Source organism: Hirundo rustica, chromosome 10 (genome assembly GCF_015227805.2).
Source record: "Hirundo rustica isolate bHirRus1 chromosome 10, bHirRus1.pri.v3, whole genome shotgun sequence".
NCBI lineage: Eukaryota > Metazoa > Chordata > Aves > Passeriformes > Hirundinidae > Hirundo > Hirundo rustica.
In genome coordinates, this window is record NC_053459.1 from 20,843,904 (window position 1) to 20,871,559 (window position 27,656).

The following is a 27,656-nucleotide window of genomic DNA, read 5'->3' on the forward strand; positions in this document are numbered from 1 at the left end:
TCTCCAGCTCAAGAAAACTGCACAGGTCCAGGAAGAGATATTTGGCTGGCAAAACAAAGTATAGGGCTAATCCCTCTCTATACAGGGTTGTGATAGCAATAGCTGAGCCTACATATGTGGTAATAATAGATTACATTCTAATATAGTAAAATAACATATGACATTCCTGTATTACAGGGCAGGGTCTGATGCTGATTCAGTTTAAAACCAGGACGTCCTTGCCTGTGAACTAAGTGGCTTGCACACACATTTATTTTCATATATATATATATAAATATTTATATAAGGTTGGAATGACATGATCTTTAAAGTGCTTTCCAACCCAAACCATTCTGTGATACGCACACATTTATGTCTACAAATAAATGTGTAAAGAGTGTTTGGATTTGTTTGAAATGAGGGGAGAAGTGCCTGTAATTGATTAGAACTTTGTTAAATATGTTTGAATACCTTGCATGTCAAAAAAAATTACACTTCCACTGCAATCTAGGGTATGCAAAACCGGTTTAAAGACTGGCATTATTTAATTTTTAGTTCAGCTGAGTCTTGATAAGGTTGTGTTATCTGCATTTATTAAAAGAATGAAAAGAGAGATAAATTTCCATGGACTGAAAATCCATGACAATTTCAAAGGCCAGCGTCCCGCAATATTCTAAAATTTTCCTCTGCTCCATTTTCTCTGTTTTAAGAACATGAAAGCCTTCATACCACCCTCATGTAAGCAACGAACTTCCAAAAGGAGAAAACATACAATCAAAAGCTAAAAAGAAGAAAGAAGCTCCCAACTAGCAATCCAAGCTAAAATGCACATTGAGATACATAAAGTATGCACCCGAAGCTTTGAAGGTAGGCAAGGTTTTTGATGCAACACAAGTTTTATGAGCTATTGAAATATGTAGCTTAAGACAGTCAAGTTTTTCTTTCAAATATGAATTTTATCAGACTATGTTTCTCAAAAAAAAAAAATTAACCTTTCTACTAGGTAGAACAGGTGGAACTGTTTACATATACAAAATACTAAAAATTCATTAATTTGTTTGTCTCAAGATAGCTCATTAAATTGTCTTGCAATAACTTTGTTAAATATTTTCTTTGATTTCATGAATTTGAGATTGCTCATCTCTGTGCACTTATATTCTTTAGATTGCCCCAATTGCCAGATCTTTAATGAAATTATAATGCCTGCCTATGAGCTGCTGTAGATAGCTGTAACTGCTGAGTTATTGCCATTCATTTGGTTTAACCTTGCCAAGAAGAGCCACTTAAAGAGGCCATCCCTCTTCACAGAGCATCTTCACAAAGGCACAGGGCCCTGACAGTCCTTCAAACGCGGTCATCATTTGCTTTTCCCAGTTCTGTTCTTTTGTACTAAAACAGCTACATTAAATAAAAAATACAATTCTTTGTTGTATGGCAAAGGACTCACTTGAGACTGGTCGGAGCTTCACATATCAAGAGTCAAGACAATTAGCAGCACCTGTCTGAGGGTTCTGACTTCAGCCCCAAAACTCCCATCCCCTACAGCCTCCCCACCACCCCTGCTGTACTTCAGTGCTCAGGGACTCTGATTTCCATCTTCCCACCCACGATGGGAGCCGTGCATTTTGTCATCCCACGGGATTTGTATTCTGACATCATGCGGGTTGTCCTCGGTGACATTCACTTTTTATCATTAGCACCTTGTACTGGAATGTTTAATTGGCTGTGTTGTATCTCTGCACTGTAGATTTATTTCGCATTTTCATTTAATTAACCGCCATGACCAGTGGCCTGATGGATGGCAAAGCTTTCTGTGAAGTAGAATCCTACTGGATTAAAAGCTTTGCTGGAAGGTTTCAAACACCCATTCTGCCTGAACTTCTCAAAAGCAATTTTCCATAAAGTACCACATTTCCAAAACACAGTGCTTGAGGACACGGGAAGAGGAAGCAGACAGGACCCAAGGATGACAAACCCTACAGACTCACCCCTCTCCAAGTGTTGACTGGATGCTCAGATGAGCACAATCCACCCGTGGTTATTCTGAAGTTCAGAATTTCAGGTTCTTTCGGGTGCTGTTAAAAGACGGATATTGATAAAAAAAAGCCATTGCCAGTGTTCTTACTGGAACTTAATCAGTAGATTACAACACATTACAACACTATGCTTGCCAGGGAACTCTGAATTAATTATAAAATCCATTTCCTTGTTTATGTGGCTGGGAATACATTTAGTCCAGAGGAGTTTTATGACTTTGTTCCTTCCCAAAATTCCAGTTATTATTTGAAGCCATAATCCAGCTGCACCTTGGTTTGCAGTGACCCAGTAGAGGAAACTATGGGGCTAGACTTTGTTTTTGAAAATTATGGAATGCATTTAGACAAAGAGTTTTCTATTCATACTGTCTGAAAACCAACCAATTTCTAGTTTTTTCTAATTAAATTAGTTTAAACTTAATGTCGAGTACATACTGTATTCTACTTCCAGCGTGCTGAGTTTGAAAGCACACAGGGACATTCCCTGAAGGAGCTGCTGCTCTGAGTCACTATTACATGCAGTTTATATCCATTTAGACCCAGCAAGAAAATGACAGAGAACTATGGGCCAACTTCATCCAACTTCATCTCCCATGTGATGAAATGGAAGTTAGAGGAACCTCATCAGAGGGTTTTCTTTCCTAATACTTATACTCAAAACAAAACAAAAACACCCACATGTGACCTGGATTGTTAGCATTTGCCTGTGTAAAGAGTAAATTGTTTTCCACGCGGTTTTGCCGTGGCATACCTTTTCCTTTGTCACCAGTCACTTCCCATAAGCAAGGAAAGCTTGAACCTCTGTGAATTAAGACTTGTTGGAACCTTGACACTCTCTGTACCGACAGAGCATTTTATTTAAATCAGTTCGTAATAACAAGACTGTGAAATACATCATGATTTTACTACCAGCTTCTCTTGGCATCCGTTTGCCTCCAGTTAGGATTGCACCGATAACTTGGTGACCGACATAATTAGCCTGGCTGTCACTGTGGCTACTGGCCAAAAGAGCCAAAGATGCTTCCTAAATTTTCTTTTCAGATACACTGAATAACATCATCCACTAATTAAAACTCAGGCAGTGGCAGTTAATTCCTGACAACTGAAAAAGATGCAATTTGAAAACACTCTTAAAGAGCAGTAAATCACTTCCAATCTACTTTGTGTGAGCTGCATTTGAGAGAGGCTGGGCTGTGATTGGGTTTGGGTACTGGGCTGGGAGCAGGGGCAGAGCCCTGCTCTGGCTTTTCCAGTGACCGGGTGCAGACCTTGAGCAAACCCTTTTATCCTCCTGCCTTTAACTCTGTCTGATCCATTTTCGAATTTTTTTTTTTTTTTTTTTTTTTTTTTTTTTTTTTTTTTTTTTTTTTTTTTTTTTTTTTTTTTTTTTTTAATCACCAGGGCAGAGGAAATCTTCCCATGCCAAGGAGAAGGGGGCAGGATTGTAGGGATTCCCAAGCTGGGGAGGAGAGGGAGGTGGAGAGGCAGCCTCTGCCAGCCCCAGCTGTTTGGCACTGCCCCACGCAGCTGCCTGCAGCTGCAGCAGCAACTCTGTGTTCCTGCAGGGAACTGAGAGACCTCTGAAAGAGGCCAGGCACCCCAGAGGGCTGTGTGGGACTGGCTGGTTTTGTGGAGGAGTCAATATGAGGAGTGCTGATGAAATTCTGCCAAAAATAAGCAGCAGGATATAATGAACCGACAGAAAAACACTTCATAAAGGACCCATCCCTGTGTTTTGCAGGCATTAATCAGCATCAGTGGTGATGGGAAGTCCAGGAGATAATATCAATATGAAAATACCATCATACAAATGCTGTAACACAATTCACCTGCTTATCTTAGCAAGCCTTAAAGCTTGTCATGTCTGGGAACCTGATTCACTGCACAGTGACAAATGACACAGAATTGACATGTACAGGCAAGAACACTCAGGCAAAGCAGACAGAACAGAAATTGCCAAGGATCTCCAAAGCAAAGACACCTAAAGAGCTCCTGCACTGAAAGACCCAGAGAAGCATCGTCTCTAACTGGCAATGAGACGGGCAATAATCCTCCTGAAAACACAACTACTTTTAAAAAAGTAAACTGAAGGCAGATCAAATCACTTGCGATTTCTGAAAATCTCACTGTAGTGTAAGCGAGCCGTTCTTCATAGCCCATTAACACCTTTTCTGCAAAATCCAGCAATCCAAATGACTTAATAGCAGAGTGGCAACAACAAAACTCCTCATTGCAGCTGTGTAATGGGTACATGTTAGGTCATGTGTCCCTTGCTGCACACAGACAGCACCTGAGGTGAGGCACCCTGGAAAACTGGGCACACCAACAGCACCCCTGCTCTTTGCAAAACATCTGCAGACACCTCTGTCTGCTATGGCAGGAACAGCACAGCCTCGGGAAGCCTTAGCTGGCAGCCACGTAGGCAGAGAAGGAAGAAAAATAAAAATAAAATAAAATAAAATAAAGATAAACATAAAGATAAAATAAAAAAATAAAAATAAAATTAAAAAAATAAAATAAAGAGAGAAAGCAACAGTATTGAGAAGGTGCAGCAGCCTAGAAGCCTCCTATTTAATTGATGTTGTAACCCAGGGGAGTGTGTGATCCTCTCCGCACCATGATCATGGCACAGAGTGCTCTCTACACAGACTTTGAAACTGCAGCCCTTTTTTATAACAAGATCAGCTACAACCACCTGAAAGTTAAATCTGTACAAATACTTTGTAATACTTATCTGTGGCTGAAGTGAATCCCACATCCGGAAAGACATGAGTTTGAATTTTAATTTTTAAATTTCTGGGTCTTGATTGCAGAATACTACCTTTTCTCCCCCCACATCTGGCATTTGCAGAACTTGATGAACAATGTCTCTAGCATTCAGAATTAGCACAGTACAGCTTAGTCTCCTTCTGTGTGCCAAACTCTGGCTTTCTCTTGCTGTAGAAAGAGAGCACAGTGGTTCTCTAAAATTAGTTTCTTAGGCAAGATGAAAGAATTCGTTAGTTTTCTATTTCCCTTTCACTTCCTTTCCTATTCCAGACAACTAGAGCACCCAAATTTCCTAATTCTACTAATAACGACGCTATAAAATTTTTGCTGGCAATTGTTATTGTTTTAGCTGAGAAGTTTATTCTTACAGCTGAGGAAAAGAAAAAAAAAAAGGCAAAATAAATTCCTGCATCCCCCTCCGAGGTCTGTGCATCAGCCAGTAGAGGGTGCAGGAATTGTGGCTGCATTCCCCACAAGCCTGAGCCGGCCACTGCTGCTGCTCCAGCCTCTTTCTGAGGCGGGCAAATATAATAAGGCACCTGACGCTGCGTTATGGGTCGGTGCAATATTGAATAATGTGTACAAATTGAAAGGCATCTGTTTTCCTCAGCTATTCGCTTTCTCTGTTCACAGCTGTTCTCTGTGTTCACCGCGGTGCTGCACACTGAAATTCAGACTGTAAGAGAGGCTTGCACGCTCACATTGCAAACCTAAGAGAGGTCTGGGTGATATTTTCATAGTCATAGGATTTAAGAAAGGGGGCATCTCCTCTCAATGAAACGGTTTAATTCCATTATTCATGTTTCAATCAAGCAAATTTCCACTGAAATAAACCCAAAGTGTTTCTCTGCCGCTGGGAATGTTAGCTTGGAAAGGTGCTGTCAGGTAGAGAGGGGTTAAGAGGCATTTGTGTGCAGAGGGGATGTTGCAGCAGCTCTTGTTAAAGGGACAATTATCCCAAGGCAGCATTTCCCCCTTCCACAGCGCCCATGGGTTACACGCTCCTGGCTGATGGGGCTGTGGTGGGCAGCCACAGCACCGCAGCATTTTTCAGAACAGCTTTATCCATCTTTTGCAATAAGGCTGGCACAGATGTGACTCAGACAATACCTGTGGGAGCCCACACCTGCTACGGTCCAGCGTTTCACATCTGCAATTCCACTGGCAATGCCTGCTCTACCCAACTGTCCTGGAGTCTGCTAAGGCCAAAATAAAACACTGGGATTTAGAGGGGATTTAGGCCATGGGAACCTAAGCCCGGTGTTTCGATCAGCCTAAAATTCTGTTAGAGTCAGCTCAGCATCAGCAGAATAAATGAAAACACAACGTTGAACTTGGCAACTCTGAATCACAGAGGTGAGCAACTATCAAGGAATGATCACAGTGTAATAATCACAAGATACAGAGCATGAAAGGGTTTTTGACAGGTGAAAATGAACACATTTACACCACATGGAGCTAAAATTTGAGTCTAAAATGAGGATATACTTTTCTTTTTGAGCAAGAATTTGTTGATCTAAAGACCAAAACAAAAATTCTTGTCTCTGCAGCGTGTGCTAAATAACTGACAATCTCTTTCAGCATTGTCTGAGGTTTGATTGCAGGTTACCTTTCAAAGATTAGACAAGATAAATCACCTTGCATTAGACACCTATCTGACAAAATGACATCTCAGAGTGGCTAGATAAAATATGATGGTAAATTTTACAGGTCAATAATCTCTGCCTGGTATGAGCAAAATCAGACTTGTCCACTCCTTTCCTACAGAGCCATCAGCAGTGGAAACAACCAGCAACATCTCAAATGAAATGCCTCAAATCTCAGTACAGTCCCTGCAGCCATCCAGTTCATCAAAGTAAGAAACAAGCTGAGGAGAGCTCATGTTCAATGATGCTCTGAGGGAAAATGACTGCCTGGCATCAGCACTGGAAGTAGGATGTGGCTGACTGATGATTTCGGATTGGTTTTTTTGAAAATGCTGGGTAAATTGAGTAATTTCAACCAATCATAGAATATATTGTGCAACACAACATTCTTCTACCCTGCAGTCTCCCTTCTGGGAAATCTGGAGTGGTAGGGAGTACATTTATCAAGAAAATAATGACCCCAAACAGACTTCTTGAAGCCTAAGGTGGTTTTTTTATAAGAGGACTCAAGGGAACTAATTAGGAGGAAATAGCTCCTCAATGTCCTGAGTGAACTCCCACTGAGAAAATAAACAATTTACTGATTCATGCAACCCCAGACATCCAAAGACAGTCATCTTTATGACAAGTTTTTTGCAAATACAGAACACAGAATGGCATGCAGAGGCAACCAACCCATCCTCAGTGCTTACATCCACACTGGCTGGGCTGCCAGAAGCTGTGGCCAGAGCCTGCTGCATTTTAGACTTTCTGGAGCCTGTGAAAGAAGCATACAAAGAATTTCATACCAGGCATCTCTATCCCTGAAACTCTTCAAGTGCTCTTCTCCCTTTCTTATGGCCATGGTTAAATCTCATGTGAACACCTTCCTCATGGAATCTCCCCAGATCCCCATGGTCTGCACAGTCAGGACTCCCAATTTAAACCCCACAGTTCCTCTACATCTGGTCCTGTGCAAGCTTATTTCAAAAAACATGGTGTACCTCAAATGCACATGGAGTGCATGAATTGCAAATATGGATTTGTTCACTAGCAATGCCCCCCTGCTGTAACTACAGCTAGAGCACCTCAGAGGATAAAGTTCCAAATTCTGTGTGTTTGGGAGGGACAGATCTGCAGTTGTGCTGTCTGAATTCTCTGAAAGCACAACAGCCATTTCACATGTAGTGGCCAAGCCACCAAATATATGCTGTGAATTTATTCAAGAAGAAAACCTGATGATCAGAAATCCATAAACTGCCAGTGGACTAAAGAGAAAAGTTTTGCCCTCCCTTTTTCACCCCAGTTTACCCTAAAGCTGCAAGTATCACATGCAAAGCAAGAAACAATGATTCCCTCTTAGCTGCAGTTTGACTGTGCTTCTACAACGTGGAATAGTAGCTTATGATAATTAGTGATTAAGCATCACTGCAGCTAAAAGTTCTCACATCAGTATCAATAAATTTTGATAAAATAATAGGAGGGCAATAAATAGGACAGAATCTATAACATTTGAAAAAAAAAATATCTGTGAGTTTTTAATGTATTAAAGCAACAAAATTACTGAGCAGAACACCAAGAGAAATAAATCTTGTCCACAAATTCTAGTTTGTACTAGGTCATAATATCATGATCTAGAAAGGATTATATGTGGTGCAGGTCAGCACAAGATATTGTTGTAATTAAACTAACCTGGGCACAATGTTCACCTAATAGTGTCTCGATGGAATAAGATGATGACATGAAATGGGGAAAAAAATTATTTGTCTCACGTCCCCTTTGTGTTTGGGGCCTATGAATGAAATTTTGGGTGAAAATTATTTGAGATCTACAAAAAGCTGCTAATCAAATCAATGTTAGAATAAATTGTATCTGGCTTATAAAAGAATTTTGCCAGAAGGAAAATTTAGAGAGCTCAGTCTGACTAGATATCACCCAAAAGAAGATTTATGTATTATAAGGTTTATGTCATTGTGTATTGGTGAAATGTGATTGTATATAACTTCCAATTTCACCCTCCTTCCTGGGAAGTTCTCAGAAAAAGCCATCCAAACCAGAAGTCATTTATCTTTGATTTAAGCACAATTTGATGCCTGCTTAATATACACACAAGTAATAATTCAAGACAGCACAAAATACGCATTTGACAGGCTTCCAAAAGACACCAATGCATTTTAACATTTCTGCATTTCCAGGCATAAATTCACTGGTGGCTCTCACAGGAAATGACTTGAAAAATTCTGTGTACTAATATGTTCTCTACAGAGTATTAATTTGTTCAGTGTTTTAAGCAGCACGTTCTTCATGCTTTATTTCCTGTAATACTTATAGCATTGTATTATTCAGAGACCCTGGTACTATTTACCTATCTTGCACCATCACCACTCAAAACACCCCAAAAAATGGAGATTTGCAGGATTTTTCCTCTGCACAGGTTGTAGTGATTATAACAGTCTACAGAAACTCTCTATAAAATATGACTGACAAAACTGTGCCGTAGAGAGCAATGGTTAAATAATAATATACATAATGCCATTGTTATATTGATTTATACAGATGTGACATTACCTACGCTTTATGTGAAAGAAAAAAGATAGCTAATAAAAGGAAAATCTAGTCATATAACTCATTCAATCAAGAAAAAAGCTTAAACCAATATTGAACATGTATACAATATTCTCCATCTCACACCTGCCTTCTGAAACATCCCCAAAGCAAGCATTTTATAAATAAAAGAGCACATCACCTCCTAGATCAAACTTCCTGCTATTTGCAGCATGTTTGATCTGACTTGGCCAGAAAAAAAGATTTCTCTAAACAAATCTCTCTAAATAGAACATATTTTCCCTGAAACCTATCAGCTCATTATTAGTTCTTTGGGAAATTTTGAGTCATTAACAGTGAAGGGTAGTTCCAAGATATTAATGAATTTGTTACTGAAGGATGATGAAAACATATTTTAGCTTACACTGGAAGTTTTTGATGGTACATAGATTTACCAGCTGCAGATTAAAAAAAAAAAAAAAGGCATCAACACACTCCTGCACACAGACCTACCTAAGTTTGTAATAAAATTCTTGAGTGAAAAAAAAAAAAAAAAAAAAAAAAAAACAACCACCCACAAAACCAAGTAAAAGGCACTCTGACCAATCATTATTGCCAGCAACATATGTTTGTCAAATTGTTTTTTGACTTAAATAAAAGTAAGGCCAGAGGACACCTGGAGTCCTCTGGCTCCTAATGAAAGAAACACATCTACTGAGACAAGATCAGATTTTATATATTTGTTTTTCCTGTTGAAAATACAGATTGTGTTTCCAATGGTTCATAGCCCAAACTTTTCTCCCCTTCAGCTCTGTAGTGATGAAAAGACCAGACTGAAAATCTGAGCTCCTGCTCAGATTAAACACCAATGCCTTCAGTGACCCCTTAACCCATCTACAACACAGCTCTTCAAAGAGGATACTTGGTTCAAAAGGACAGAAAATAAAAATATTAAGTGAATTATAATGTAAAATATAAATCCTTACCCTCATCTAGATTTAATATTTGATTGCTCCAATGACATAATTGTGTAAGGCAAGAAAAATAGGATGAGGAGGGAAGAATGGTAAACTCAGAGGAGAAAGTTGCAAGCAGGATTTTTTCTGCACTCCTTTTTATGGAAAATGTAAATAATTTAGAACCTGTGTACCAAACTCGCACCTCATTTTCTACTTTAAGTTATTATGTGCACAAGATAGTTTTTTACGCTGTATCAATTTTTAAATAGACTAAATTCCACAGACTATGCAACATACCAAAAATAAGACACCAGCTTCATGAAAGCCGGTGGCCTTAATGCAATAAAAACAGGCAGATAAAGGGAAACTTAGCAGCTAAATAATAAATTAAAATCAAATATACCAAAAGAAGCAAAGTATTTACAACATTAGGATGCTATATCTTAATACACAGTTACTCAGTGTATCCAAAATATCAAACGGAGCACAGTAGTCCACAAGAAAAAAATCCAAGTCATGAGTAGAAGTAACAAATGCCTTCTCCTGGCAGTGTGGTGCTTGGAATGATCTAAGCTAACTGCTAAAAACACTGAGTGACTCAAGAAGCAGAGAACTTTGCACATGAGCAGGAAGACAGACACGGAAGGACTGTCAGACGTTCTGACAGAAATCCAAAACACATTGCACAGCATCTGAATCCCAGCCTGACTGCAGAATTCAGGCACAGCCTGAAGAAGAAACCCTTCTGCAAGGCTTCCCAAGGACAAGGTCAGAGGGATTTGGCAAGTGAAGGTGGCCACTGGCTGCATCGAGTGTGGTGGATGGGCCAAGCCCTCCTGTCCCTGACAAACCAAGATAGGAACAATGCCTCCTTTCTTCTAGCTTTAGTCCACCTAGGGAGGCAGCATGGATGGGGATAAAGCCATGAAAGGGAATTTAATACCTCAGGACAGCTTCCACTCAGAGCCTGCAGGACTTTATTTTAATAGTTAAACAAGTACAAAAAGCAGCTGATATTCTCCTTTGAAAGCTGCTGTGTGCCACAGACAGCTGAGATGATTTACAGGAGCCATCAGAAACTCCAGCCTGCTCCGCTCAACGGTTCATTTTTATTCAAGAAAACAAAGTGAAACGGGCTCCACATTAGGCTCTCCTGCTTTCTTAAATCATGAAATAATTGTGTTGAAATTCATCGTGACCTTGTGTTGTGCTTCTCTAAATATCTCAGAATTATTCTTCTAAAGTAAACCAAATCAAAGAAACCTACGCTCCCAAATAACAAGAGCCTAATATTGATAACAAGCTTTCTTTTCCACTAACAGCCAGACCATTACCACTCCCAGGCTGATAATGCCTGTAAATTAAAACATCCAATGACATTTAAGCAAGTGGAGACTTGACAGAAATTCCCATCAAGCCCTCCTTGCAAGGTTAAGAGAAGACCTTCAAGAGAAAAGAAATTTGATTGGTGATACATTTCCCAGGTCGAGAGGGGCTTCATATTGTGCCCTAATGTATTACTTCATTATATCATTTATGTGCTTCTGCTCTGGCATCAGTCATCACTAACGACCCAGGCCTTCCTCATCCTTCACACAGCACTCCTCAGAACCGGCTCCTCTCAACATTTCTGTCCCTTTTTGACCAAGGCACTGGTTGCCATCTCAATTCATTACCATCAAAACATGACAGCTACAGAATTAGCTGCAGAAAAGGAAGATTGGATTCCCAAAAGCACAATTCTGGTGCTTCCAGCGGGGAGCTGAGCAGTGCCACTACCAGATTGCAGAGGTCCTCACCTCTCAGGCTGTGCTGCTGGCTAGGAGCAGCTGCTCTGAAGCTCCACCAGTGGAATTGGCTTGCAGCTACCTTTCCCTCTCAATCCAAAATGCAAGGAAACTTCTCTTTAGTGTTCTCTATCTGCAAGCCTGTCATTGCTTGACTCCACAGAAGTCTAAATGCCTTGTGCTGCTCCTAACAGGAGAGGGATAGAGGGGCTTAGAGAGGTCTCTGCTTCCTCCTTTCAGCAGTGTGCCTTTCCAGGAGCGCTTTTGAATCTTCCAGGGGACATCCACCCTTAAATTACCAAAACAAACCCTCTTCTGCCTCTTCCAAGCCTTTCCCTGGTACAAGCTACAGTCTTATCACAAAAAGTCTACTGGAATAGTCCAAAACTGAAAGGACAGCTTAAATCTTCCCTTCAATCTTGCTGCTCCATCCCAAAGGAGGGACACAGCTATTCTTCAGCAATGTTTGCCGAGCCAAATGTGCTTTGTATTGCCAGTACCTATCCTGTGCTTCAATCCAAGGAGTAATGCCACTGTTCCGGAGCAATTGACACAATCCGGAACAGCCGCTCGTTATAAATCACAATGTCCTAATGAAGGATAAAAAGAAAAGGAACATTTATGTGGCAGACATATTTCACAGCACATTTACACCGGCATTTTTCAAGAGCTGAAAAGGTATATGGATGGAGGGTGAGAACGGAGAAGTGAAATAAAGAACTATGATATACTCGCAGGATGTCTCTTCTCAGCACAGACAAATTTCTGAAAACTTTCTAAAGGTCATGGTTTCTAGAATTTACACTGAAAACTTAGAGGTTTTTTCCTTCTACCTTGCTGATTTTAATGTGTCCTTCTCCTTTGTGATTTCATGCCATGCCAAAGCTTGTTACTAACTTTCTCAGGCTTGCTGTTACTATTCAGGAAGGATTATATTTATGATGCATTATATTACGGCAATAATTAATAACAATTTACTTCAGAGTTTTCATTAGTGTGATCCCTGACATGAAATGCAGTGCAGAACACGACAAAATAATAACAATATTAGTAATACAAATACAGATAAGAGACACAACTGTCAGTATAGCTCACGGAAGTGGCACCTATTTTAAGGAGATCTTGCTGCTTTTTAGCGGTATTTAACCAGCATGAAAGAAAACCTCCTATGAGCATGTGAGCTTTGATGTCTGAAGAATTTTTATTGCCATGTAATTTAGTTCATTTCTCCTGTGCAATTCTGAAGGCTTCATTGCCACTAGTACCCCAGAATAAATTCAATAATTGAGATCCTTAATTCTTAATCTGCTTGCTTGACCTTCATACCTTTAACTACAGGGAACCTCCACGCTGGACATCACAACAGAAAAATGCCATAATGCCCTTTTTACGGCTTCAAACATCTTACTTTTCCTTTCTTCTTTTTTATTTTTTTTTTTCCCCCACTAGGGATTGCTCACACAGCTGGTGAGGGATGAGCAGGTTAATGACAGGACCATAAAATAAAACTCCACTTAAAGTCAGAGTAAGCGTAGCAGCAAGTACCAGGATCTTCTGAAAACCTAAATGAGTCTGCCAAAATGGTTACATATGTAGCAGGAACCGCAAGTAAATCCAAGTCTATGGTCCTAAAGAGTAAGCGTAATCACTATTTTATCTCCATTTAAGTGATACATTAGGACAGAAGGAACACCACTGCGTTCCTTGCTGCACAAACAGATATTTAACAGTGGTAGCATTTTATGCAAACTACCTATTAAGCTACTAGGAAAGCGCCAAAAAATGCAGCAAAGTAATTAAATAACGGACAAGGCCGAGTTTTTATTATAAGGTTTCCAAACCATAAAAGCAAAGCCAAAAGATAGTATAAATTCAGTATTGTTTGAATGGACTCTTGAAGTCCTGTGCTCTAATCTACTCTTTATTACTCACCCACAAAACATCCAGCAATTTTTATTACAAGTCCCATCCATTACAGTATTAAACTTAAATTCAATATACACTGCAAGGTCGTGATCCTGCTGGTGATGAAAAGCTGTGTCTCGTAGAGCCTGCTTCATTTAAGGCTTAGATCTCTTGACCTACCAGAAAAAATGAGCCTCACAAAAGGCACGCTCAGATGTCAGAAGGAGTCGGCTCAGCATCCAAGTGGAAAGTTTACTTAGTATCTCCAAAAGCTTTAATTGCACGCCAGGCCCGATTTATAAAGCCCTTCTGATGTTCATGTTCTGGAAGAAAACCCCTCTGGTTATCGGATGTCGAAGTTGAAATTAGTCCTTTGGATCAAATAACCACAGCAAATAACAATTTAAGCCAACTGAATGTGCATTCTGCCTGCCGCTGGCTACAGTGAGCCCATAATCTTTGGAATCACTACCATTTTTACTCAATATTTGCTAAGTTGCACGTTCGACTTTGTAGTACTGCACCAGCAAATCTAATAACATGAATAATGCTGGTTTGCACAAGGTAAATAGCATATTCTGGTTTGAATATATACTAAGGATGAAGTCAGAGTGACACAGTCCAACCTGTGACATTATTAAATTATAGCGGATCTTATATTCTAAATATTTGGAAACAGTTAGGTGCTTACACTGGGGGAAGGAAAAAAAAAAAAAAAAAGCCAATCCTTAAAACATTTTCACATCTTTATCTCCATTTCCTTGCTTAATCATTTTCCTTCCTCACATTTTATTACCTTTTTAGCATCTGAAATTGAGTGATTGCTTCATCTCAGAAGCAGTGTGATACCTCGAATAGTTTGCATTTTGATCCTGGAGCAGGCAGCCAGGATTTGTCAAACAAACAACATAAGGCACAGGTTCTTGATGGGTTAGGTCAATTAATACTAATTGTAGCACTCCTGTTATCTCACTGCCCTTGTCTCTTGACACTAACTGTCCAGATAAGGACTTCTGTAAGATAACAAACCCAGACCAGCTACAGCACCCACCCAAAGGTAGAAAATTGCACAAAACCTGCCTACTTATTGCTTAGCAACAGTACAGCATTGCCTCGGTACCCTGATCTGCCAAGGCAATTCTCTTGCAGAATCACAGAATCCATTGGGTTGGAAAAGACCTCCAAGACTGTCGAGCCCAACCACTACATCCACCACAAAACCCTGTCTCCAGGTGCCACATCTACTTTTAAATACCATCAGGGATGGATTCCATCATCCCAACAGCCTATTCCAATGCTTCCAAGACCATTCAGTGAAGAAGTTTTTCCTCATATCCCATCTAAACACACACCCACCCACCAGAGCAACTTGAGGCCATCTCTCTTACTCTCTAACTTGTTACCTAGGAGAAGAGACCAACCCTCATCTGTCCACACCTTCTTTCAGGTAGTTCTAGAGAGAAATAAAGTCCCTCCACAAGCCTCCTTTTCTCCAGGCTCAGGAATGCATGAGGACAAATAAAAAACCTCACTATGATATATTTCTTTCCTGCCTGCACATGAAGATGATCTTTTCCTTTTTCCACCCAGAACTCTCCTCATGGAGGTATTGGATCAGTCTAATAAAAAACTTTCTTCTATCTCCAAAACTAGCGAGTTGGAAATCCATTGTACCTTCATATTTAGGGATATATTCACTGTTAGCCACACAATTTTCCCCTCCCTGCTATGAAGAATTACTTTCAAGTCAGTTTTCTGTAGCAAAACACCTGTTGTGAATGGTTGTCAGGAATAAGGGTTCCTAATCGGGCCCAATGAACTAACCTAAAAGAGACAAAAAAAGAATTGGGCTTCTAGCAAGGGTGCTGGCAATGAAATGACACTGTGGCTAAAACACAGCCACTGCTGACCACATTTCTCTCACTATGAAAATGGGAGAGCACATCCCAGAAATTTAAACATTGACTGTGGGATAAGGAGTGGAAGACAGATATTATAAAATGAGACTAAAAAAAAAAAAATTCTAACACTTAGGGACTTCATGTGACACTCCCATTGTTAAAGATGGGAGCTGAGCCAAAGTGGTTATACTTAAAGGGAAGAGACAGTTTGGAACTGTTAAATGGAAATATTTTGTACAAAACGTGTAATTAAATTGTGGAACACTCTTTCATTGTAAAATGCTTTGCCTAATAGCTTAGGAGGATGTGAAAAATACTTAGATATTGTAGACATAGGGACACATGCAATATATCATACCCAATTACTCTAAAATAGTGTGTTAGTCCCCGTTCGTAGCACAGAAAAAATACATCTTCCTGTTCAAGATACAGTGCTCTCAACCACTGGGGTAAATATTAAAACTGCTCCCTAGAAGCACGTGTCTAAAACTGGCAAAGCAAACAAGAAATTATGAAAAAAACATTTTTCACACTTCAAGGAATGGTGTAACACTGATCCTTATATGCAGAGCTGAGCCTTATGCCCTCATTAAAAAGATGTGTTTTCCACAGACAAGAAACTGAGTGGAGCACATAGGAGTTAATTCACAGTTCATTGATGGAATTCTTGATCTACTGAGGGTCAAGTGATTAAATCATTGACCACCTAAACCACTAATGAGCAAAGCCACATCACTTGCAGGTGGTTTACAGCTGAGGTGACATTACATGAAGGAGCAGGTAGACAGGTGATGAATACTGAATATGCTTTCTATCCACAGAAATAGGTGGGGGGGATAAAAATAACAAAAATCCCCAGGCAATAACTTAGAACAATTATTCGGCGGCACAGAATGTTTTGAAGACAGCAGAAAAACACAAAGTGTAGGAAGGCAGGAGAAGGTTGATTTCTCATTACAGAAAGAAGGCAAAGCTTGCCCTTCTCTCATATCAGCAGGAGCTTAGTGACACCTCATTATTTTGGAAGTTGCTACTACAAACAGCTCTACCGAACATCAAGTGACTAAAGCACCTGCTTCCCCTTTTGCCTTTGTCTCTGTAAAAGCATCGAGCTTGGTGTATTCTCTTTAGAGTTAGGTTGGGTTTTTTTGTCTTGTCTCATACCAAAATATTCATTTTTGAGGGGAAAATCCCTCAAAATAGCATATCTGAAAGAATAATAGCCCTAGCAATCATCAAACTGCAGTAACACAAATATTCACTGAGCAAAACAGACCTATCTCAGGAATTAGACCTGTTAACAGTGCTCTGCAAAGACATTAAAGCTCTTAATTTAATGATAACTTCAAATTCTGAGGGGTCTTGTTCTCAAACTTTCATTACATTTCACAAAGGGAGTTAAAATTATTCTTTCTTTCCCTCAGCACACGATAACTTTGCAAGAGTAAGCAGCAAAATTAAAGTAATTTCCGAAGAGATTTCAGATACAAATCTCTGAACACACTCAGTGGCCTGTCAGCAGCATGCAGAAGACCACAGGAAAACACAGATCATCGGTGACAACAGTGTAAATTTTACCTCTCTCTGCTGAAAGGCATAACATTGGCTGTAAAAATGAACCATTAAGATCCCCCAGAACCCCAACATCAAGGAGATTTGAACTGTGGGAAAGAAATTCCTGTGTTATTATTACTTGAGTTGTACTTCTTACTTGCTAGATTTTTTTTTTTTTAATTACCTACAACTAAATTATCTTTGCAACTAAACTTGATGTTGTTCTGAGATTTAAGAGCAAACTCATCACTGTTCTGTATTTTCCTGGCCAGCAACTGTGGCAAAATATTCCTAGAAGAGAGTAAGCTGCTTGCACATCAAGTTGGGAATAATCCAAACTCTGCTCTAACAAAACACTCCCATAGTAGTGGCTAATCTAATCCCAACCAATGTATGAAAACTGTCCTATCATGAGTGAACTCTGTTTTCAATTAAAAAAGAAAAATCTCCTTATTGTTGTACCATGCCTTTAATTTAAAGCTACCAGGATTTTAAATCACCTAGAATTACCTTAGGTGGCTATGCCACTTTGAGCTGTAGTCCACACTTAACAAATATTATTTTCTGATTTAAGACAGTGAGAGAGCCTAAAGTGCAACCCACTTTACTTTGGTTTTTGAATAAAAATACACAGCTGAGAAGAGATAGCGTTTCCTTGAAGGCTCTTGAGGATTTAGAAAGTAAGCCATGTCTGTGTAACCAAAATATTCATTAGACTGTGCTAAGAAAAAGAGTGGAAAAATAATGGGCTTTACAAAGGGTAGATTTCAGAGAAGTGAGTATGAGAAAATTTATGTGAATTAAATAGAGTCCAGAAAATCAAGTGTAGTAGAGGAAGGATATTACTGGCTATGCTTGTTCCAATAAAACATTTACAGAATGTGTCACAAATGGGAGCTGGAGCTGGTGTGCAGAAGCAAAGGATGAGGAAAGCAGTATCAAGGATAAAGTGGCGGTGTCAAAAAGTAGAAGGCATCCAGAATACAGGAGGATTATGTAAATTACAACAAGAGCCTGAGGCAATCAAAAATACTTGAGAATGCCAAATTGAAAAACGAGCATCAAATAGTGCAAAGCATCTCAACTAATACCAAAAGATATTTTAAGCATAATTATACACTCAGCAACTGACAGGCAAGAAAGGTGATGGAGTGTAAAGAGCAGGAATGCTATACAGCAATTATTCCTGTACCTATGTCTAAAAATGAAGAGGGCAGACAGTTGCCTAAGACTCAACACACGGAAATGATGGTGAGGATTTAAAAGAAATGGTGATGATACCCAAACTGTCAATTAAGTGGATTGCTGTTCTTAAAAGCCATACGAGACCAGAGCCGAACAATGCTCATCTAAAAGTAGTACATGGAGTAAGCACAGAAATTGAAGAAGGTGTAATGAAAATTTATATTTAGTACCATCATTTCAGGAGACTGGCATGGGGCCAAGCAGACACACAGCAAGAAATTACCAGTCAGTTCATTTCCCATTAGTTGTCGAGCAAGTCTTAGACAACCATTAAAAGGATCACACCGGGGCTGGGGAGGAGGGGAACATGAAAATTCAGTGCATAATCAAGGACAGCTAATATTGTTTCAGGTCATGCCTCAGTAACTCAGGTTTCATTGAGCCTGTTACTGCCTCGCCAGGCAAAGGGGTGCAGTAAATGTCAAAGATGTTAGTTATTTAGATTGTCAGAAAACACTTGACAAAGCTCCACCCCGAGGAGGAACTTAACAGTGTAACAAACCAACAGACAATAAGCTCTAACTTGTCAGCAAGTCCTAAAATTTTGTTATTAAGCATGCAGTGCCACTGCAGAGTTCAAGGAGTTGGAAGCCAACATAAAAGCAAGCAAAGAAAACATCAACACCAGCCCAGGTGTGACTAAAGGAAAGGTAACGGATCGGATATGGTTCACAGGAGTGAAGAGCTCTTCTGAAGTCACCCTCCAGGGGAGTTTAGATCCAGGGTAATTAGAGCTGCATCATCTTGACGAGTGGATCCAATTAGTTCCAACAGGATTCAGAGAGGAAAAGAGGACACTGGGGATCACAGTGGTCCCGGGGGGATGGAGTTCAGGTTGTTTTCCACTGGTCCTGCATTACCTGCAAGAATCCAGGCCTGCCCTTCTCACATGCACAGAGACACCTCTGGACATCCAGCACCAACCAAGGGCACACAAGCTCGGACCTCGAAGGAAGGTGTGGGCAGGTACCCTCCTTGACTATGGGATGATGGATTTTGCCAGTTCTGCAGGACAAACCCTTTTTTAGGATGAGGACTCTTTGTACCTTTGAGTGCTGCTGACACCTGTTGCCTCTCTACCCCTTTGTGCTGTCCTTGTGGAAAGAATTGCAAAATATATATATATAAAAAAAAAAAAAAAAAAAAAAAAAAAAGTAACAAGGAGTTACCTTTGAAGGAAATTTCAAATACAAAGGTGGAGATAAAAGTAAGACACAAAAGCGTTCAATGCAGCTAGGATGGCCAGATCCTCAGCTGGGCTTAGTTTATCAAATTCCTTTGATTTCCACTAAGTAAAGCTGTTTACAGAAGCCAAGCCGCTTGCTTCATAACGTTAGGTTATATCCTGATTTGATGAGAGGTTTTCCTAAACTTGCCAAGAAACAGGGATGTGGGATTTGTAATGAATCAGGTCTGCATTCTGTGCTAAAGTCTTCTGATTTTTTTTTTATTATTATTTTATTTTTCCTGAAAGAACAAGCAAATAACTCAAATCCCCTGACAGGTTTATTGCAGAAAGAAATGGTAGTATTTGCATTTTTTTTTTTTTTTTCTTGGAATGAGGCAAAGTATTATAGAAGGGGATTTAACTAATTTCTTTGGCTAAATTAAGTAGGGAAAAAGAGCACGTTGATTTATACATGGGCAGGTTTTTCCCCCACTTCATTTTATTTAGAATAAAGCCAAGTGGAAAAGGAAGCTAATAAAACGGGTTTAAAACAAAACAGCCCGCCTTCCAAACACTTCACAAATTCCAAGATTTGCTTTTCCAAAATATACTCTTTTATCACCAAAGTGCTGTGTAATGGATTGCAGTAATAAAATTATTGCACTGGAATGATCTGGTTTACATAAGAATTCTTAAGCTTTTCTTTGCCTTTACAAAGAATATATGAAAGCAAATTAGGAATTAGCTGCTAGGTTTAAAATAGTTGAGTGTGTTAAGAAAAATGCAGATGTGTAATCCTGCAAATGTATGATAATTTAACATAAATAATTCTTGAATTAATTAAAGGATTTACAGGTTTGTCTCATGTTCTTTTTTTCTGGCTTTTCTTTTTGAAAGCATGACTCAGAACAACCATCCTACACATCCTGGCACACAGAGCCTTAGGGGTGGGTTTAGCACACACAGCTATTTATAGGCAAAATTTCGTATGTCTTGGACCTCCTCAAGTCCCAAAATCTAACACATTCTTTAACTTAAGTGGCCCTCCTGGCTCTACAGTCTGGTCATCATCCTTAGAGCCAAGTGTTGGATAAATCAGAAAAAATCTATTCCTTTACACAGGTCTTTGATTGGCCTGAGATGATCTTAAGGAAGGAGGGGCATGTCACTTCTCACTTGGAGCAGAACGTATGGATTCTGAAGCACTGTTAGTCCTTGCCAAATTGTGTGTGTGTGTGTGTCAGAAGGGAAGGCAGAAGAGAGGATGGATATTTTTTAATGTTCGTAAGATCTGGATGTAAATTTTGACTGTAGGACAAAAGCAGTGCCTCATTCAGCAGGATGACAAAAGGTTATTTGGCACCTGGCATAAAATACACTTCTTGCAAGAACCTGGCACGAACACCAAAGTGATAATGCATAAAATGTCAACGTCTGTGCAATAAAATCATTGATGCTGAATGTTAAACAATCATAAACAGAATACTAAACCTTCTAAGAACATTATACCTCTTCTGTGAACAGCCACAAATTAGTCAAACCTAAACTGACATCTTCTTTGATATTAAGAAAATAAACAAACCTAATGTCCCAAGACTTTTACCTTTAGTGTCCTAGGACATCAGGTAAACTGTAGGAAACACACACTGCCACTTGTTAATGAATCACAGGAGATAAAATTACATCAGTCCAGTTAATGGATACTGTTCCTTGCCAAATCTATGGCTTTAAATTTAATTATAGTTGAGCTTCATCAATCATACAGCAAAAGAACATGGTAATGAAGGCTTGAACTCCAAGATCAGCCCTTCATCAACAGGCATTTTCCTCATCCTCATCTAACACACTTGCCTGCAGAAACCACTTGGTAGAGAAAAGGGAGCTGTGATCTGTGAAGCTCTGTGATTAATAGCTGCATTAGAAGAATTCAGCCCTTGCCCTATATCCATAGCTCCTCACCACAAATACAGAATAAAACACAATGTTTGAGCTCAAACCCAAGAGTTCTCTGATTTTACAACCATTTTACTCTATTGCTACTTAAACATGTCTCCTTGGGACAGTCATTTTTGTCTAGTTTGTCTAAGGGGGTTTTCCCTACCCTTAGAAAAAGTTACTGGGATGGTTTAAGATTTTTCACTGGATTGCAATAATTAATCTTTGCATTTTGGGTAGATTGAAGGTTCCTAAGATGAATGGAAAATGTTCCATTCTCATCACTAGCCTAGATTAGCACTTCATAAAGATATCTCCTAATTGTGAAACATACTTATTTCTATGTAAAATTCACTGGGAGAAGCATTGAGGTTTTTCCTTCTCCCTTCCTCTATGTAATTGTATGAGAGGAAAAGAAATAGAATTTAAAAAAACTAAAGTTTAATAACTGCTGAATGTTATAATATAAACACACAAAATATCTCCCAAGCAACTTACTCAGTCCAGTATCAGATCATGGGGAGGACAGGCTGTCCTTCGACTGAGGAATCAAACACTACACATTTTCCTAGAAAACCCTTCTCTGATTCAAAAGTGGTTCTGACAACCATGGTCCTCAAACTTCCCTGAGCATCTCAAGATGGAAAATATTCTTCATGCAACCCCAAACATCCCTCCTCCCCACTCAACACCCACTGAGGTTCCTATTCCTGCTTCTACCCCCAACTGCACAGAGAGGAAAGAAATAATCTGCAAATCTTTTTCCTATAACTATGTGTATCCACAGAAATCTACATCTTGCCTACATGCAGGCAAGGCAAAAAAACAATCCTGTTCAATACTCAGCCACCACTGCTACTGACCACAGGTACTTGCTCATCAAGCATGGGGTTCACTGCAGGAACACTCAGAAAACAGGCAGCCACTCTCAGAAAAATGTTTATCTTCTTAGCTCTAGGTTTTGTGATATTACTCCTCTTCTTGTGTGTAATTAAGAGGACATTGTCTTGATTTTCAATAATTACATGCTAAATCGAGAAGTGTCCACTTCCCCACACTTCAACCACAGGGAAAAAATTAGTGAGAAGAGTGTTTTTGTTTTCAAAAGATATTCTTATTAAACCAGCATGTAACAACAACAACAAAGTGCTCTTTCAAAAAGGCTCTTGCTAGGTCGTGATGCATCTCTGAAGAAACAGCCTTCAACTGGGAGCTAAAAAATTTAAACAAACAGCGCTTCTGGAAGTCTGCAAAACTTCATACCAAAGCAAGTGCGTTGTATCTACAATGCTAATTATTACCTAGCATGAATACCATAAAGTCAAAAGTGCTAATTAATCCTCATTATTTTTCCTTGTAAACAAGGGATATTAGTTTCTTTAGAGTGGGAGAAACTAAGATTTAAAAGCTGTGCTAAGACTGACTGACAGGTCGTGACAGACAGGTCTGAGGAGGTCTGAGCAGGCTGGATTTTCAGACCATCCCTTCTAACTCCCAGTCTCTGGCAGACCATGGACCAGCTCCAGATCTCACACTGCACTAAACAAGAGACCGGCATTGCTCATCTGGGCTTTGCTGCCTGACCCCATTTTGCAGGAATGTTACCAAAATCACCATCCTTCCCCACTGCTAAGACACGGGGCTGCCCAGAGCCCAACCCTCCATATGTGCTTGCATCCAATTTAGCTGAATGAAAGACAAACGTGGGTTGAGTACAGCCATAGTCAGGGATAAATCACCAGGTATCCAAAATAACAGGTTCAAAAACCCCCAGAGTATCACAGAAAATTCAATGTTAGGATTCAGAGTGACCAGACTGCATAATACTCTGCTGAATGTCACAGTGAGAGCAAGGGTTGATAAAACCTCTGGTAACTCTTTTATGCAGCCCTATTATGTTTAGAGCAGACAGGGCATACTGAAATTTATTAAAAAAAAATATTGTTTTAATCACTAAACCATGTCTGTCTCTGGAACACCGACACATTCAAGAGAGGGGGAAGAAAACCAACAAGTATAATGTAAGCTGCACAAGATCAAAAGCAAGCAAGAGTGCAATTAATTTCGTCCATTTTTAGAAGTAATTGTCTTTGCACCTTACCCAAAATTTAATGAGCATTACTTCTCTAGCATGGAAAAAAGCTTTGTTCTTTTGAGTTAATTGATTTGTAAACACAGTAGGAGAAGTGTATCTGAAGTTCAGTAACCTTGATAGTTGAAAGAAATGGAGCATTCAATGGGTGTAGTGCAAGAGACTGCTGCAAACCCTGGAAATGTAACTATGGAATTGATTTCCTGTTCACTGAAACTCATAGGCAGCATGTGTGCATTTCACAGTTTCAGTTATGCTCCTTAAATAGCCTCTTTTATAATTATTATTTAAATTTCTTTCCCTCCTTGTTTCAGAGCTCTTCATTTTCCAGAACTTCATAGCATATAGCGGTCCCCAGTGACAGAAAATCTGTTAGGACTGAATGGCGGGCAAAAAAACATTTCCCAGAGAAGGGGAGATTAGCATTTTTTGGGTGACAGAAAATTAAGACTGGACAGATTTGTATACATTGCATCATGAAGGACTGGTTTGAATATGGTCAAATGACTGTGGGTTCAATGCACCAGAAACACAGAGCCAAGGCAGAGAAGGAAAGGAAAGGAAAGGCTGTGGCTGCTGTCAAAGATGGAAAAAAAAAATCATTTAACATCTTAAGATTGGAAGAAGCCAGGTTTACATTTAATTTTTGCCCCTTAAGGGAAGATTTAGCACAGTATTGTTCAGTATGTAAATTCTAGTCACGGCCTAATGAGATTCCAACCAAATATTCTATTAATGCTAAAGGCTCTGTCCTAAGATTGTACTTACATATGTTGCTTATCTTTTTCTCATCAGGGCTCTTTTATGTTCCCGGATGAGTTTCTCAGCTGGATCATTGTAAAGTACACAAATTATGGGATTGCTTACCTGCACTTCTAGGAGATTAACTCACATGTTCTACCACCACCCACCTGGAACACGAAACACCTTTGTGAGCCGATGTACAAATCCACTTAATCAGCGACCCATATGTGAAATGCAGACATGGTATCACGTATAATTCTGGTATAAATATCACCTCCTTGCCTCTCCACTAACTTCTGCAACATCAAAGCCAGCTGATCTCTTGGAATAGTTTATAGGAGGCCAGGGAATAGCAAAACCATCTCATTTCTGCAGAGCTTTCAGCCTGGAGAGCTGGTGTGATACGAGGCTTCAAAACGAGCCCCACGTCCCCTGGAGGGAAGTTTGCATTACAACATGCAACGCTTCATTACCACGTGTATCACTGTAATGAGGAGGCACTTATATTACTGAACTTGCACTACACAGAATTATATATGCACCATGCAGATGTGGATTGAAGGATTGCACTGAAGAGTTTAGGTATCATTTCCTTTCCCAATTCACTTTTACCGGGATTTGTACCTCAAGCAGAAGTGAAAATCAATTTGGAATCAATGCTACTTAATTTAGGCTACAAGCAGTTGTGTTTTATAAATTTTCACATCTAAATTTCCACATGATACTGCGATTAGCAATGCTAAAATATAATGTTAAAATATAAACGTCTGATAACCTATTAAAATCCTCTAAATGTTCATTTAAAACTATACTGAACCAGTAGTGCCTCACAAATCTTAATGAGCTGAAGAATATCTTCTCATTCAGATTAATTCCTTGAATGTTGGAGAAATGGCTATGAGCTGAAAAGCCAGCAGGCTTCCTCTTTCAGCTTATGACAAGAAACTAGGAGGAAAAATATGTCACCTATTAATTCAAAAATTTAGAAGAAGTGGTTCCAGAATATCAAGCAGTTAGGTAGAGTTCCCTCTGTACTCGCGAGGTGTTCAGCCTTTGCACAATTCATTTCCTCCCTCCTTAATCTAATTTGGCTCTTCTGACAACTGTGCTGTGCATGCATGGCCATTTTCTGATATCAGAATATCATGGAAATTCTGTCAAATGGTGACCAAAAAAAACTAATTACCATCAAAACTGATGGAAATTTTATTTCTTACTAATAAGTATGTAACCCAAAATAAATTTTGGGTAATCTTATTGTTTCTTAGTGCATATCAGCACACTCGGGACAGTTTTATGCAAAAATATGAAATTATATTTTATATGTTATCATTAAAACTAAATTCCTACCCACACATGGCATGACAGAACTAGAGCAGGAAGCTAATCTACAGACTTAATTTACATTATTCATCATTTTTAACACCCTAAAACTAAAATAATATAAACTGTGTTAAGATCATAAAATTAATATTCTGAGTAATTTCGTGTTAAGCTACATACAGATAGATGAGTATGAGCATGTGGTATGTGTTTCGGCTTAAGCAAAACCAACTCCATATTTAATAAAAGATATGAGTTTTGAAAACCACTTTTTCATTGTTGTTCTAATTATTAACAAATCTTTCTGTAAAGAAATAACTAAATATTTACAACTGAATATTTTTTGCTCGTTTTCAACTTGGTATTTTCAACTCAAACTCAGGGCTTTAAATCACTTTCTTTTCTCAACCAGTGGAAAAATCTACCTATAGTTTCATCCCTGGGACACAGCACGGGCCATAATTTTTCTGTCAGGAAGGTAAATCTGAAGGCGCCTCTTTGAAAATGGGTATTTGGAACACGATTAAAGTACATAAATACTGGCTAATCCTGTCCTTTTCACAAGATGAACTTCTTGTTCCCAAAAGAGGTGTTCCTGGCTCTTTCCAAGCTCTGTGACCGGTGTCACAGGGATCTCCAGCTCTGCCAGCTCATTACGGGATTCACGGGCTGGGATCTCACTTTGCTGCTCCTGACCTGGGATGTCTTTTGGACGCCCCTTCTTCCTGAGCCATTGGCCAAATGGACTCCTTCGACACTGCTCTCTTCCAAAATGGAAACTGCAGGATAAATGTGCTGGAATTTGGCGCCAAGGCATTGCTTGAAGCCCTGGCTGAGCCTGGGGGGTGAAGCCTCCCTGTGCCACCCTAAAACCACTCGCTTTCACCTCTGCAGGACTGGGAGAGGAAAGCTTCACATTTCTGCTTGGAAGGGGGGGGAAAAAAGCCATCCCTGACACCAAGCCACATAAATCCTTCATGCAATCATTTTAGCTGTGCATCTGCAGCCTCATCTCACAGCCAGAGTGTTTAATCAACAGATTTTTGTTCTGTCCTCCCCGTTCATCAGAGGAGTATTGGCGCGTTGGCTCAGCACTTGCACATCCTGGCTGGTTAAAGGGAAGCTATCCTGGCATGTTAGCCCCAAATCTATTTCATTTTTACTTCCCCACAGGTGCCCTGAACACAGAGCTACGGAGCTAAAATTATTTAGAAATTAACAAATTAGCAAATTCATTTTCCAAATAAGGAAGGTGGCCCTTAGTTTCTAAGTGGCCCTCAGTTTCCCTAACGGAGTACAGGAGGCAAACTGGCAAGAAAAACTGGTAGAAATAAAGAAAAAGGAAAGTTCTAGAACACAACTATTTCCCCAAGTATTTAGTACTCATTTACCCTAAAATCAAAGCTAATTAATATGTTCTCTTCAAATATATTTATTTTTCAGTTATACTTGATTTTTTTGGTGGAATTGTGCCTCACTGCAACTTTTACTGTGCTCCATGGGCTCAAAATAGATTTAAAAATTGCTGCCTTCTGTATTTTAAAGATATAAGAAAACTGTATACCAGAAAAAAAAAAAAAAAAATCCACCTAACAGTGAGGTCTAATATGCTGTGAAATAATCTTCCACGGAAATGGCAGACTTAAAATGAAACTGGAAAAGGCACAAGTAGCATAAAACAGAGGGATGGTCCTGAAAGAGATATACAAGATGAATTAGGTCATCTTTCTTATTTCTATATTCAAGTAAAATATCAGTGAGAATATAAAATCCAATAATTCCACTCACAAATGTCATGTCATATGCAATATAATGCTTTAATCCTATTACGTCTAAAATTTAATTGCAGTTTTTCAGAGAAAATGAGGGAGGAAGAGCCCTTGGTGTACATACAGATTAGATCCAGTTTCCACTCAAACAAAGCAAATAAATAGGCCATTCAGGTCTCAGTTTAACAACCCACATTAAAAGATAGACATGTTTTCATTTGGAAACTCCAAAGAGTGATTCTGGCTTTTTAAATGCAAAAAAGACACCTCCTATCACTGCAGATGAAATAAAATAACAGATGAAGTTAATACTTAGGAAAT

At 39.3% G+C, this 27,656-nt stretch overlaps 1 protein-coding gene across 6 annotated transcripts in view; it reads right to left on the reverse strand.

The window, feature by feature from the left end:
- The window catches only part of NLGN1 (neuroligin 1), a 422,565-nt gene that overhangs the window by 310,540 nt on the left and 84,369 nt on the right, over positions 1-27,656 (reverse strand). For 2 of the 6 annotated variants that reach the window (XM_040074143.2, XM_040074141.2), the window contains exon 2: positions 1,968-2,054. The exons of 3 other annotated variants lie outside the window; for them this stretch is intronic. The gene's annotated coding sequence lies outside the window, so the exon portion shown is untranslated. Of the gene's footprint in view, positions 1-1,967; positions 2,055-24,366; positions 24,411-27,656 lie in introns of all 6 variants that reach the window. One more of the 6 variants, XM_040074139.2, reaches the window with a different exon arrangement.